The following is a 14,752-nucleotide window of genomic DNA, read 5'->3' on the forward strand; positions in this document are numbered from 1 at the left end:
ATTGGTTATCCATTCTTACTGGAGTGAAATGTGCTACAGCTTCTCCTCCTCTTCCTCCTCCTCCTCCTCTTCCTTTTTATTCTACACCTTCTCCTCCTTCTTTCAAGACAGGATCTCTCTATGTAGCCCTGCCTGTCCTGGAACTCTGTATATAGACTGGGTGGACCTCAAACTCAAAGAGATCAATCTGCTCTGCCTCCAGAGTGCTAGGATTTAAGGCATGTGCCATGATGCCCAGCTGAACTTCTAACAACATTTCAATGTTGTCCATGTTTTACCTTCAGCAAAAGGAGCATCCAAAATATGGTGCAGCACACCTTTAATCCCTGCACTGGGAAGGTTGTATAACTTCAGTGAGTTGAGGGTCAGTCTGGTCTACACAGGCCAGCAAGTGCTAGATAGTGAGATCTTGTCTCAACAAAGAAACAAGCAAAAACAAGAAAAAATATTACTTTAGAAGGTAAGTCTAGACTTATCTTTAAATTAATTTTTAATATGCATGATATGTAAAACCATAAAATTGTATACATTTATGAGTCATTGTATCATATTTTGGTGCATTCTATTGCATTTAAATCAGGCTAAGTATATCTGTCTCCTTAAGCGCTTATCATCTCTTCATGATAAATATTTTCAGAATGCTTTCGTCCAGCTTCCTGACATGTGTGCTGGCTGCATTATTGTTGTCTATAGTCACCCTGTTGAGAAACAGGACACCTGAGCCTCTCACTCCTTTCGGTCTCATACTCATTTATTTGCCTGTCCCATTCCAAGCTGTGCACCTTGCTCTCATGAGACGTTGGTGACCCCTATTTGGTGCCTTCAACTTCCCTGAGGTCATCATTTCTCAAATTAATAGTTTACAAGTATTTAAAATGTTTGTGTATGTCTGTTTTGCCTGCATATATGTCTGTGTACCATATGTGAACCTGGTGCCTGAGAAGGTCAGAAAAGAGCATTGGGTACCCTGGAACTGGACCTACAGATGCATGTGGGCTGCTGTTCTTCGACCTAAAGATATAAAACCAGGGAACGAGTTCCCCCAGAAACCCTCACCAACAGCAGATTCGATGCAATAACATAAGGTGTATTGATGATAAGATGATAACCAGTGCACTGGGGCTCCCTTACGTGCAGGTAAGAGGAACCCCAAGCCACAACAAAAAGCAGCTTATATCCATTTTTACAGAGTTCACAAGGACAGTTAATTACTTCTTAAACAATAACCATAAAGGATTTCAAACAGTGGTTCTGAAAGATAGAAAAATCATAAGTTGATCCCCTGAACCCTACTCTTAAAAGCAAAGACATAAAAAGCTGTAAGTCAAACACTGTGTTGCCTCAGTCCCAGGAAATTAGCTGAGCATTTGAACAGATGGCCCTAACTAAACAAACCCTAAGATGTATGGTGTCAGGATGCTATGAGCCCGAGATTAGCCTGGCCACGCTTTGAACTAACAGCCCTGAGACAACTGGTGCCAGGATGCTAAAAGTTCGAGATTAGCCTGACCCCCTTGAAGTGGAGCTCATGATATATAGTGTGAAACTAGTTCGAAATAGCCAATTATAAAATGACACACCATCCATCTTAAGAATTTGAGATCAAATGTATCAACGACCTAGTGACCTGTTCCCCCTCCTTCCCCCTTCCCTAACTCCACTCTCAGCCTTCCCCCTTCCCTAACTCCACCCCCACCTGGTTGGTAGATTCCCCCTTAAAAGCTGTAAACTTCTTTTGTTCTTTGCTGAATTTCTCTGCCCCTGCATGGGCTTTTGGGAAGACAGCCCTGGCTAGCCAGTAAACCTCTTGTGATTGCATCAAGTTGTGTTTCTCATGAGTGATTTGGGGTGCGTCTGCAGTTCTCCAGGGATCAGTGAGGTCCTTTTCATTTGGGTTTTACAGTTCCCAGGCCCAGTTTCTATGTAACTCCAATTTTTACCTTATCTTTACAACAATGAGGGTTAGCCTAAGTCATTTCTGTTTACCCATGGGGTTCTGTCTTAAGGGCCCAGCTTCCTGATTACCCCTTATCTTGGGCCCATCCTCTGGAATGTGTCTTTAGAATGTGCTTCTCCCAGGATGTGTCCTGGTGCAGTTACTGTTTGAGTGTAAACTGAAACTCAAACTTAAGGGTCTTAATTTTAAGTTCAAGCTGAGACCTGAAATTCTTACATCCTTACACTGTCTATGGGTGTTTCTGCTGTAAAGAGACACCATGACCAAAGCAACTCTTATAAAGGCAACATTTAATTGGAACTGACTTACAATTCAGAGGTTCAGTTCATTAACATCATGGTAGGAAACATGGCAGCATCCAGGCAGACATGATGCTGGAGAAGGGGCTGGAAATTCTGCATCTTGAGCTGACTGCAGCAAAGAGAGAAACTGTCTCCCAGGCAGCTAGGGAAAGCTGCCCCCACAGTGACACACTTCCTCCAAGGCCACACCTACTCCAACAAGGCCACATCTCCTAATAGTGTCATTCCCTGGGCCAATCATGTTGAATCTACCACAGCTGCCCTGTGAGCAATGGGAATTGGACCTGGGTCCTCACCAACAAACAGCTCAACTATGTCTCCAGCATTAGGTCAGCTTTATAAAGACTTCAAATGAGGGGCATTACACAATGTTTGCCTTTCTGTCCCTGTTGGGCTGTAGAAGGGTATCTTGGTTCTTGGGTTGGCATGGGCCTGGAACCCCAAGACTCCAAGGGAGAAATTGTAGGTGTTCAGCAATGCCCCCAGAACCCAGGGCCCTGACAGGTGGTTTAATCTCCATTTGACCTTCCCCATTCAGTCACCTAGGACACAGGTAGAGGGCATGCCTAACAGGCTTCAGCCTTAAGAGATTTACATATTAATTGTTATCTAAAGGCCAGGGGGCTTAGCTAATTAAGTTATTCCCTCCCCTCTTCCCCTTCCTATTTAAGCCAGCATCCCTCTGGCTTGGGGGGGTGGGGGGGGCACACCATCCAGACTCATCCACAGTCACCATGAACAATAAATCTTTGGAACTCTTGAACTCCTTGTGTCTTCTGGGGCCGCCAGGTTTCCAGCGGGCCACTGCGATGGCTGTGTGAATGTGGGACTTGCTGGCAGCATGGAATTGAAAGAGTTAAAAATTTTTAAACCTTCCACAGATGGAGTCAAGAGTGCAGATCAGCTTGTTCTGCATTCTGGGTCCTAGGAAACTAGCTATCCACAAGACAAAATAGATGATAGATTGAATAGAGTTCAGAGCTGGGAGTTCAAGATAGCGTGACCAAGTGCTATGGATACCAAGAACTAAAAACTGACCATAAGATAGATTGAATAGGGTTTGAGCTGAGAGTTCTCAGCGTGCCCGTACATCCTGGATACCAGGAACTTGGCTGATTATGTATAGGCTCTTAGAGAATAGCCTGTTCCTTGTACCCTGTCACAAACTGAATAATGGGCTGGGACTTTCCACAGGTGCTCTCCAATAGCCCTCCCTTAGTCCCCCTGGGTTGTGGTTTCCCCCCCTGAGTTGTGGTTTTGGGCTTTAAATTCTCTCTGTCTCCAAAGTCCCAGGGTCAGACCCCATTGCCCCTGCGTGGGCTACAGGTCTTGACCTCAGTATACTGATTAAAGTATGCCTCTTGCTGATTACATCGTTTGGTGTTTTACAGTTAATGGGTGGCCGAGAATTCCCGAGGCTTGGGTGAGGTCCTCCATTCGTGGGGGCCTTACAGAACATCCTACCTTGGGACTCTCCACCCCCCCCCCGCCCCCACGAGTTTTGTCCCATCATGTCCCTAGCTTAGTTTCTTTAACATAATGGCCTCCAGTTTCATCCCTGTGGTCAGGAATAAAAAGTTAGAACTGAGATGAAGTAGATGAAACAATTTGACTGTGATCAGTTTAACTTTAGTTAGCCTGAGGATGCTGATGTGAGGTTGGGTGTTTGTTCCTTTGTTTGGTGGTTTTATTGTTGTTTTTTGTTGTTGTATAGTTTTTGTTGTTGTTGCTGTTTTTTGTTTGTTTATTTTGGTGGGTGATGGTTTTTGAGACAGGGTTTCTCAGTGTAGCCCTGACTGTCCTGGAACTCACTGTGTAGATCAGGCTGGCATTGAACTCTCAGATCTGCCTCTTGGGTGATGGATTAAAGGCATGTAGCAGCACCACCCAGTTACACTGTTTTGAAATTAACACTTTAACAATTCCCGCTTCACTTCTTAAATAAGAGCTCCAGGCCACCAACCTGAGCTACATAATGAGACTGTCTCAAAAAAAAAAAAAAAAAATGAGCAAGGTGAACTTGGAGCAACCATTTAATATGAGAATTTGTGCATCCCAGGTTATATTCGAACCTTCATTCTTTAAGTAATCTCTGATTTATGACATAAATCTTGATTTATGCCATCAGATTGAGTTGTTCAGGGTTTTCTATGATCATTTTAAATACTCTGGTCCCCTTGGATGGGAGACATCAAGAGACATTTCATAAGTTACATATATATTATCAAGTCCTATCCAGTAAGAATGTACTTTCATTTATTTGAGATCATTACTAGGATTAACCTGAGTCATCTCTCTAGCCCGCAGTTGTTTTTTTTTTTTAAAGCATCTATTAGTAAAATAAATAAGTGTGCACTTACAAACACAAGACTGTTCAGACTGCTTCCTGTACATTTCATTGTTTTCACATGTATTTCATGTACAGCTGACCTGCCAATTCTCAAATCTTTCATTGGTCTTACTAACCTGACAGCTTCTGAAACTCACATTTAGAACTTCTAGCCAGTGGCTCCCAACCATCCTAATGCTGTAGCAGTTTGATACTGTGGTGATCCCCAACTATAAAGTCATTTTCATTGCTACTTCATAACTAATTTTGCTATCATGATGGATCCTAATGTAAATATTTGATATGTAGAGTGTCTGATATGTGACCCCTATGGGGAATCACGACCCACAGATTGAGAACTAGTAGGGCCTAGACCAAGGACCCACTGACCAATACACCAAGCAGTAGGCACCTGGATGATACCAAATGCTTCCTTTCACCCTTTCTGGAAACTTGAGATGATTAGCTGTTTCCAGTTGCTAAAATCAGAGCAGATTTCCTCTTATCATTGATTTGTAGGCTTTCTTGATGAGAAAATTAATTATATTCCAACCACAAACATTAGAAAAAGGAATGGATTTTCTGAGGTTGGAGAGATGGCTCAGATATTAAGAGCACTTGCTGCTCTTGCAAAGGACCCAAGTTTGGTTTATAGCACCTACATGATGGCTCATACCTATACATAACTCCACTTCCAAGGGATCTGACACCCTCTTCTGACTTCCACAGATACCACTCACATATGTGGTGCACATACATACATGCAGGCAAAACACTCATGCACATAAAATAGATAAGTCTTTTTTTTCAAAAAGAAATGAGAGGCTGAAAAGAAGAGGAGTACTTGTTGTTCTTGCAGAGGATCCAGATTTGGTTCCCAGCAACCACATGTGGCTCACACTGTAACTTGAGTTTCAGGGCATCTGGAACCTTCCTCTTACACATTCAGGTTCCTGAACACAGGTGATATACATACATCACACACACACACACACACACACACACACATACACACCCCACAGTCACACACATATACAGAAAATTAACCAATATTCTTTAAAGAGACAAGTTATCAATGCTAGTCACTCAGTTTCATTGTATGAGAACTGTGGAGTAAACTGTAGCCCTCTGATGACATTACTATTATTACTACTATGGCTGCAGTATTGATTACATAGTACTGTGTATCAGGAATAGAACTCAGGGCCTTTTACCTTTGAGACATGAGCTCTAACACTGAGCTATAACCCCATAGTTTTTTTTAAAAAAATTATGTTGCTGGGCAGTAGTGGCACACATCTTTAATCCCAGCACTCAGGCAGCAGAGGCAGACAGATCTCTGTGAGTTCAAAGCCAGCCTGGTCTACAGAGTGAGTTCCGGTATGGCCAGAGCTACACAGAGAAACTTTGACTAGAAAAACTGAAAATACATTTTTTAATGTTGGATCAGGGCTTTGATAAGTGGTCTTAAAGACTGGAATTCATTATACCCCACCTGCAGCCTCCCAGCTAGTTGTGACCTCAGTTACATGCTACCATGCCCTGCAGACCAAAAGTATTTTAATGCAACTTTTGGGAGTGGGGAGCAGAGCTAAGACAGAACCGATGATTGTGCACGATAGCCAATTATTTCACCACTGAGCTATATGCCCACCCACAATGCAATTATTAATAGTAACATTTAGTAAAAAGACAAGAGCAAAGAGGAATAACGTGCTCAATTGGATGAGATATGGAGAACCCAGTGAAAACAGAGACTGCCCAAGGCAAAGTGGTAGGCATGGTCATCCTGGATTTGCTTCTCTCTGGATTCTTATCCCTTCAACAAAGTCTTCTCCAATTTCCTAGACTAACATCACAATGACAATGACTAACTACTGGCCCAGTTAATTACACAAGCTTCCTTCCAGTGTTTTCTAGCTTCTGGGGAGTTTTTGTCCCAACCTTATTGTTCCTTTCTGATCCCTATGTCATAATACTAGTATCCCTCAGTGCTCCATTTGGACCCCCGCTTCTATTCTCAATTGACACTCTCTTTTTATGAGCCTGCATCTAGTTTTATGGCTTTAAAATGTACTTTTCCTGGGGTTGTAGAAATGGCTCATCAGTTAAGTGAACTAGCTGATCTTGCAGAAGACCCAGACTTGATTCCAAGCACCCATGTGACAACTTAATGCCAACTGCAATTTCAGGTCTAGGGAATCCAATGTCCCCTCTGGCCTCCCAGGGCACCGTATGCACATTGTGCACTGACACTCTGGCAAAATGTCCAAATACATAATAACTTTTGGGGACTTGTTTGTTTTTGAATCAGGGTCTTGTAAATGTTCTGGAACTCACTGTGTATGTTAACAAGCAATAACTATTATTATGTCTATCATACTTTTAGGATTTATTTTTACTTATGTGTGTGGGGTGTGTGTGTGTGTGTGTATGTGAGTGTAGTTACCTACAGAGACCAGAAGCATCTAATCCTTTGGATCTGGAGTTACACGTGTTTGTAAGCTGCTTTCAGTATTCCAAAAGATCAGAAAATACTTTTAACTGCTAAGCCATTTCTTCAGCTACTATCCTATGTTTAATTTCATAAGAATCATAACATTTGAAATTATTTTTTCTAATTATTCCTCACCAGCTTCCTAAACTAGGATAGAAGCTCCCTGAAATTAGAGCAATCCCTGCTTTATTTATCATATTATGCCTGGTCCATAAGAGGTGTTCTATAAACATTTGTTGAATTGAAACAAAGAGTAGGAGGGAGAGAGAGAGAGAGAGAGAGAGAGAGAGAGAGAGAGAGAGAGAGAACAAACACATGATCCTGTGCAAAACATCATAAAGCATTTTTGTCTCTTTTCTATTGTGACTTCCATGGGGAATTCCTGGGAGAAGTGTAGGAAATAGCCATGTTGACTGAGGATCCAGGTAGGGTATAAACGACCTAATGTAAGTGCCTACTGACACCATACACTGCTGGGCCACAGACATTTCTCTCTTCTGTGGGATGTCTCTTCTTGGTTGAAGGTTTGATGGACTCCTCAGGTGATGACATACAATAATGTTTTAAATGCATAAAATAATTCAGATTTTAAAAGGAACTAATTATATCAAGTATAACTATTTAAAATTTTAATGATGTTTTAAATATACTTTTACTTTTTACTTATTTTCACTTTACATTCTGCTCACTGCTCCACTCCTAGTTGGAAGAACCCAGTGTATTGAAGATGCCAGTATCGCCGGCGGTGGTGGCTCACGCCTTTAATCCCAGCACTTGGGAGGCAGAGGCAGGCGGATTTCTGAGTTTGAGGCCAGCCTGGTCTACAAAGTGAGTTCCAGGACAGCCAGGACTACACAGAGAAACCCTGTCTCAAAAAAAAACAAAAACAAAAAAAGAAGATGCCAGTATCAAGGCATGACCACCAAGAACAGCAGCAGCAGTGGGATGGATCAACCTGACCTTAGAGTGCTACAGAGGGCAGAACTGGAGAAGTGATGACAGAGGAAGTGAGAGAATCATGTGTGGATCTCAGACATTGAAACAAGAAGATATAACATTGCGGTTGCCTTGGAGACCCCAAGACATTTGAGATGCCAGAGCTGTTGGGCTATCTGCTGAGGAAAGCTGCTAACAGGGAGTAGAACCAGCTCAAAAGAAAGAAGTTTGTTGTAGTCAACAAACATGAAGAGGACTTAGAGATCTGAAGTCCACTTTGACATCAGACAGGGAGATGTAGAGATTGGAGTCTCATTGGCCAGCTGGTTTCCTGTCTTGCCTTGGGGATTACAGTTTAGTGATTGGATAAATTTCAGAAGTAACTTTGCACTTTGGACTTTTAACATTGTAGAGACTGCTAATAGATTATGGGGAATTTGAAACTTAGACTAAATGTATTTTGCAATATGCTTTGTTTAGGTGTAGCCCCCATAGACTCATATGTTTGAACAAGCCTATGGGGACCAGGGAGTGGAATGTGATGGTTTGTATATCCTTGGCTCAGGGAGCGGCTCAATTAGGAGGTGTGGCTTTGTTGGAGAAGGTGTGTCACTGTGGGCCTGGGCTTAATACCATCACCCTAGCTGTCTGGAAGTGAGTCTTCCAGTAGCAGTCTTCAGATGAAAATGTTGAACTCTCAGTTCTGCAGACACCACGTCTGCCTGGATACTGACATGCTCTTGCCTTGACAATAATGGACTGAACATCTGAACCTGTAAGCCAACCCCAATTAAATGTTGTCCTTTATAAAACTTGCCGTGGTCATAGTGTCTGTTCATAGCACTAAAACCTTAAGACATTGGTTGAGATTGCCTTTTGCCATGATCCAATGTAGCCTTTCTATCATTTGTTTGAGAATTTTTCTGCTTATACAGATCAAAGAGAAATGCAGTAGGATTTCTATCTATTTCATGCCTGGAAATACCATCAAAGGTCCAGATGAGTTATTCCATTATAAATTTCACCTCTCCTGTACTGACCATTATGGACTAGGTCATTATAAATGTTGTTTTGTCCTTTGTGCTGTTCATTCTAATAACTACGATCACCTTGTCTCTAGTGATGCAATGCTGCCACCCGGCCCTTGCTACCTCAGGCTCAATTAAGCCCACTGCATTTAATTAATCTAATTGAGCAGCAGCATCTCCAGCCCTAAGGTCTGGCACAAGGAAAAGGGCAAGAACAAAACTCTTCAAATGTGCTGGTGCCCCTCTCACCAGTTTTCTTCTTATAGGATTCCAGAAGGGCCTATGTTCAGGCTTTCCCAATATAGAGAAATAGGTTTTCCACAATGTATCCACTCTAGCATTGCAATTTTCCTGAGCCTTAAAATCCCCTCATCAACACTAAGCCAATGCATATCAGGCATGTCCAACTCCTTTTCAGTAGGCCATCTTTTGATAAATGTTTCAGTCAACCATTCAAACAAACTTCTGACACCTTTTCTTTTTTTTAACTGTGTGAGCTTCCATATTAAACCTAGAATCTCCACTCAGAGGCCCCATGTCAATAAACTCAGCCTTAACTAGTTTTATGTGCCTTCCACCATTATCCCACACCCTTAAAATCCATTCCCACACATATTCCCCAGACTTCTGCTTGAATGAATTAGCAAAATCATTACCTCCTTAGTAGAATTGCATATTTCCTCATGGACTACACTTTCTACCCGACTCCCCTGTAGGGGCCTGTTTTGCCTTGAGTCTGGCTATAGGTCTAGAAGAAATTATAGGTCACCCTTGAGGAACATCAGTATTATCTGGCATTTTCGTCAGAGAAAGTCACAGTTGGCTTATCAGACTCTGAGGGATTAAATTCCTCATGTGAAACAGGCATGGTTTCAAGGGGTGGGGCTGAGGGTACTACTTCCTCAGGTAAGGACTCAACACCCAGTACCCCCACCTGGATATGTAAAGCTGTCTTCTGGACTCTGTCCACACCTGACAACCTTGTGATCCACCCATCCATACAAAAGGCAAAACACTCAGAGACATAGAAAACTGGAGCAACAAAAATGTCAGAATCACACAGCCAATCAGAAGTATGTACAACCAGATACTACAGATATGTTCTCATTTATGTAGAAACAATTGACTCATGGGAACTGATAAGCAAAGTTGCTCACCACAACCATAAAATGACTCTTAACAGCTGGGCATATCAATGAGGAAAACTGAAGAAGGAAGATTGCATCTTTTTTATCTGCTTGCATTTATTTGCCAGCAAATCTGTGGGAATCCCCTGAAGAGCAGTTGAAACAACTAGCCTTGTGGGACTGCCCAACTATTTCAAGCTCTCTGACTCTGGAGAACCTGCCTACTATAGAAGTTGGTACTGGGATTGGTCCTATAATCAAACCTTTCTGGGTACTCCACTTGAATGGACCTGAGGCATTTGGTTTATTGGGTCAGCTGACAGCAGAAAATACAGAAGAGTGTGGCACACAGGAGACAGTTGTCTGGCCGTGACAGAAGGGAGAGCCACAAGTCATCTGACCAGAGCTCCTCCCCAGAAGACAGATATGCAGAACAAGAATGTTTTTCCCAGGACAGAGACCACTCTGATCACAGCCCATTAGACTATTGAGTGTTCTTTTTTGTTTGTTTGTTTTTGTTTTTATTTTTTACTTATTTTATTTTATTTACATTTAAGATGCCATCCACTTTCCCATTTCCCCTCCCTAGAAAACCCCTGTCCCATGCCCCCCCTTTCCTTTTTGCTTTTATACAATTTTTTAAAAATGTTAATCAAAGGATTTATAAGTTTGGTAATGCTCAATCAGAAGCATAACCCAATACCAAACCTAGATATAAAAACTATCTTTGACTGGTGGAGACCTGTGAACATCTGCCTCCATGTCCCCTCTCTCTTTCTCTCTCATCACCTAGCTTCTCCTCTCCTTCATCTTCTCTCCTTACTCCATCTCTTCCTCTCAATACTCCTTCCCACTTAGCTCCTCCTACATATCACTCTTCCTGTTAAAATAAAACTTTTCTCTCAAAATACAGTTAGAGCATACTTATTCCTAATTGTACCAGTGAGGTACAAGATAGTCCTAATACCCAGTCCATCATTTTGTTGACTAACCAGAACCTCTGTCATCTCTTCTAACTAAAACACTTACTTTTGATCCTGGCTTCTTTTTTTTTTTTTTTTTTTTTTTTTTGCTTTAGAATGAATGTCAGCTGAAAACTATTTACTCAGATCTTTTCTCTCAAAGTAAATAGCCAGGATTGGCTATGAGACTATGGGTCTTCAACCCCTTCAGAAATCCGGAATGACTGAGTTAACTGAAGTTATGGGAAGCACTAAACATAGCTTCTAAAACTTAGCCAATTTATAGAGACCGCTGAACACCTGTGAAGCCCCTATACTACCAAACGTTCGAGCATCAAATCTTCAGCCTTCTGGCCCAGAGTCCTCTGACAGACCTTAGTGATGCAAGATTATTAAGGGCTGATTACTCTGTCTAGGCAGATATAATCAGTCAACTATTCTGCATATGTGTCCTCTTCTGGACAGTAATTTGTCTGTAGATGGAAAGAGGCAATTCTTGCCTAGTGGCTGTCACCACACAACTGGCATAACTCCAAGGATGCTCAATTTCTTCTTAGAATCCACAATAGGAAGCTGTCAGGAGCAGACAGGTCTCTACTCAGAATGGACATTAATATATAAATTTTTGTAGCATCAAGTCTATGGACTTCTGACGTTTTGAAAACCAACTATCCATGTAAGGTCACCTGGACTGTTGTCTGTACACTCCTCTCAGCTATTTCTAAATAAAATATGGGAAACCCCCTAACAATAAACTCAAAGCCATAAATTTGCTGACTATGAATGTTCTAGAAGAGGATCCTCTTATGGTTACAGGATGGACTCACAAAGTAGGGACTGTGAGAAATGCAGAGAAAGAGACAGAGATGCAGATTATTGGAAACGGTCCCAGAAATCCCCATCTCCTGAAAGAAGGAGCCCAGATGGAGGAGTAACCCCGAGTTCTTTCTTTCTTTCTTTCTTTCTTTTTTTTTTTTTTTTTTTTTTTTTTTTTTTTTTTTTTTTTTGGTTTTTCAAGACAGGGTGTCTCTGTGTAGCCCTGGCTGTCCTGGAACTCACTCTGTAGACCAGGCTGGCCTCAAACTCAGAAATCTGCCTGCCTCTGCCTCCCAAGTGCTGGGATTAAAGGCGTGCGCCATCACCGCCCGACATAACCCCGAGTTCTACTCAAGAAGAACCTGCATAAAGAAGAAGAGGACAGCTGGATCAACTACTCACCCACACTGGGGGAGCATATATTCCTCCCACAAAGCTCAGGACGATGCAGGAGCAGATTACAGATAAAACAGCTTAGCATACCAGAGGATGAGTTGGCAGGCTCTGAAGAAATCAATCAATGGTCTTATCAACAAGGTCAACATCTCCAACATCAGTATTATTATCCAAGGACTCCTTCAAGAGAACATCATCAGAGGAAGAGGACTGCTGTCCAGATCTGTTCTGCAAGTCCAGAGTGCTTCTCCAATCTTCACTCATGTGTGTGAGACTTAAAGGTGTGATTTAGAGACATGACTTAAAGGTGTGACTTTAAGGCATGACTTAGAAGTGAGACATATAAATGGTGAGAGGCAGACAGAAGAAAGGAATTGGGATTAGGACTTGCGACTTGGTGTCGAAACCCAGGACTTGGAATTTAGGACTGGGAACTAGGGACTTGGAGAGAAGAAGAAAGACTGGAGAATAAACAGGACTGAATTACACTCTGTCTGGTCTTCATTCTTTGCTTCCCTCCTCACTCTCTATCTTGCTGAACCCTGACCTGCAGACAGGAGCAGCTTGGGGCAGTGCGGGCTCTAACAATTTAGCCCCCAAGGCTTTTGGCACTTCGGGTTCCAACATTGATAGAGTGGTCCCTGACATTTTGGTGCTCAACAAGAGGCAGCAAGAACGAGAGACCCAGTGAGGGACTTTACTGGAAGAAGAATCTGCCAAAAAATTCAGAAGTGAATCGAAGGTGATCACCACGGAAATCTGCTGTCTCCAGAAAGGTAAGTCAAGTCATGTTAATGAAAATGGGGCAAGAAATAAGTCAGCCTGAACTCTACTCTCTGTTTTTGTTTTGTTGTTTGTTGCTCACATGTGTTAATTGTCTGCTTTTTTTTTTATTGTTTGAATGCTGTCTTTCATGTTCAAAATAAAAAAGAAACTTATTTATCCGAAATTAGAATACAAAATACAACCAAAGGTTGATGACAATTTGTCACAGCCAGATTGTGTTGACCTAGATGAAGAGGCAGCTGAACATTATGACCCTGATTGGTTGGCCCTCTTCCCGAAGACCCCTCCTCCCTATGGGCCTCCGCCTCCAAGTGCTCCAGAAATGGAGATGGTGGTTATAGATCCCAGATGGGAGTTACAGGAAAAAATATCTGTACTTAAACAACTAATAGAGTTAGAAAAAGAGTATCAGGACATAATTAATCAGCTACAAAAATTAAAGAAAGGGAAGATGTCTCGAGGGGTAAACTGTGAAAATCCCCTGGCTGCTTGCCTTCCTCAACCAGGAGTCCAAAGGCAGTTTCTGTTCCCTAGCTTAAGATTGGCCACATATCATCCAAAGAAGGGAGACACTGAGGCTTTTCCTGTATCAGAGACCAGAGACCATTAAGGGGTTGCTTGAAGACATTACACAGGGTTTAATTTTCAAATTATTAAGGAATTTAAAAATGCAGTATCACAATACGGTGCCACTGTTTCCTTTACTCTTGCAATTTTAGAGTCTGCCCCAGAGGAGTGGCTGACTCCTGGCGATTGGACTCTAATTCATTTTGTTCCTAATGAAAATAAACTTAAACTTACACAGGTAGAATAAATATAAACTGATAATATGGGTCTGAATCTTTTCTTGGAATAGGTAACATGAGGATGTGTAATTAAATTTTATTATCTAATTTTAAAAATATGATACATGTAAACATACAGTTCTGGGTACAGTGCTATCTCTTTGAACCTTATCCTATTTCTAGTACACAGCATGGTCTCTATCCATTAAGATTCTAAGTTACTTTTAAAGAGTTTACTACTCCTAGACCAGAAGATGTTATTAAGATTGGACCTTGTCCTCACTCATATAAGCATAATATATCCATGTTTTTAATCATGATTTATACATATTTTAAATTTTATGCAGCATAAACATTAATAATTAATAATTTAAAAGATATTTATATGCAGTAAATCTTCTTTAAAAACAAATAAATATACTCAGATTGGAAGATCCAGCACAGGGCTTATCTTACCTTCTAAATTAAACCACAACCATTTTCATACCTTCAGGTTTGTTGAATTAAAATAACCACAGCAGGGCTTTTTAAATGTTACTAAACCTCTATCGAAAAACAAAACAAAACAAGACAAGACAAGACAAGACAAGACATGACATGACATGACATGACATGGCTGGCCAGTATTTGTACAAGTTAGAAGGAGAATAACTATTTAGGTAATGTAAATTTGTCTCCAGATGTACTGAGTAAAGTATTTTTAATGTGACTGGTTGCAGGATGTCTATAGTCTCATAAGAAACACTTTGTCAATTTTGTGTATGTAAAACCAATTATTTCACTGTTATGCTAAGTAGAAAAAACAAAAAATTCTAATAAGGGAGTAATTCT

The 14,752-nt window shown here is 41.4% G+C and overlaps 1 pseudogene; it reads left to right on the forward strand.

Moving 5' to 3' along the window:
* Positions 1-1,101: 1,101 nt before the first annotated feature.
* On the forward strand, positions 1,102-12,629 carry LOC143434484 (pre-mRNA-splicing factor CWC22 homolog; annotated as a pseudogene).
* The last annotated feature ends 2,123 nt before the right edge of the window (positions 12,630-14,752 follow it).

This window comes from Arvicanthis niloticus, chromosome 15, assembly GCF_011762505.2.
Source record: "Arvicanthis niloticus isolate mArvNil1 chromosome 15, mArvNil1.pat.X, whole genome shotgun sequence".
Classification (NCBI taxonomy): Eukaryota; Metazoa; Chordata; class Mammalia; order Rodentia; family Muridae; genus Arvicanthis; species Arvicanthis niloticus.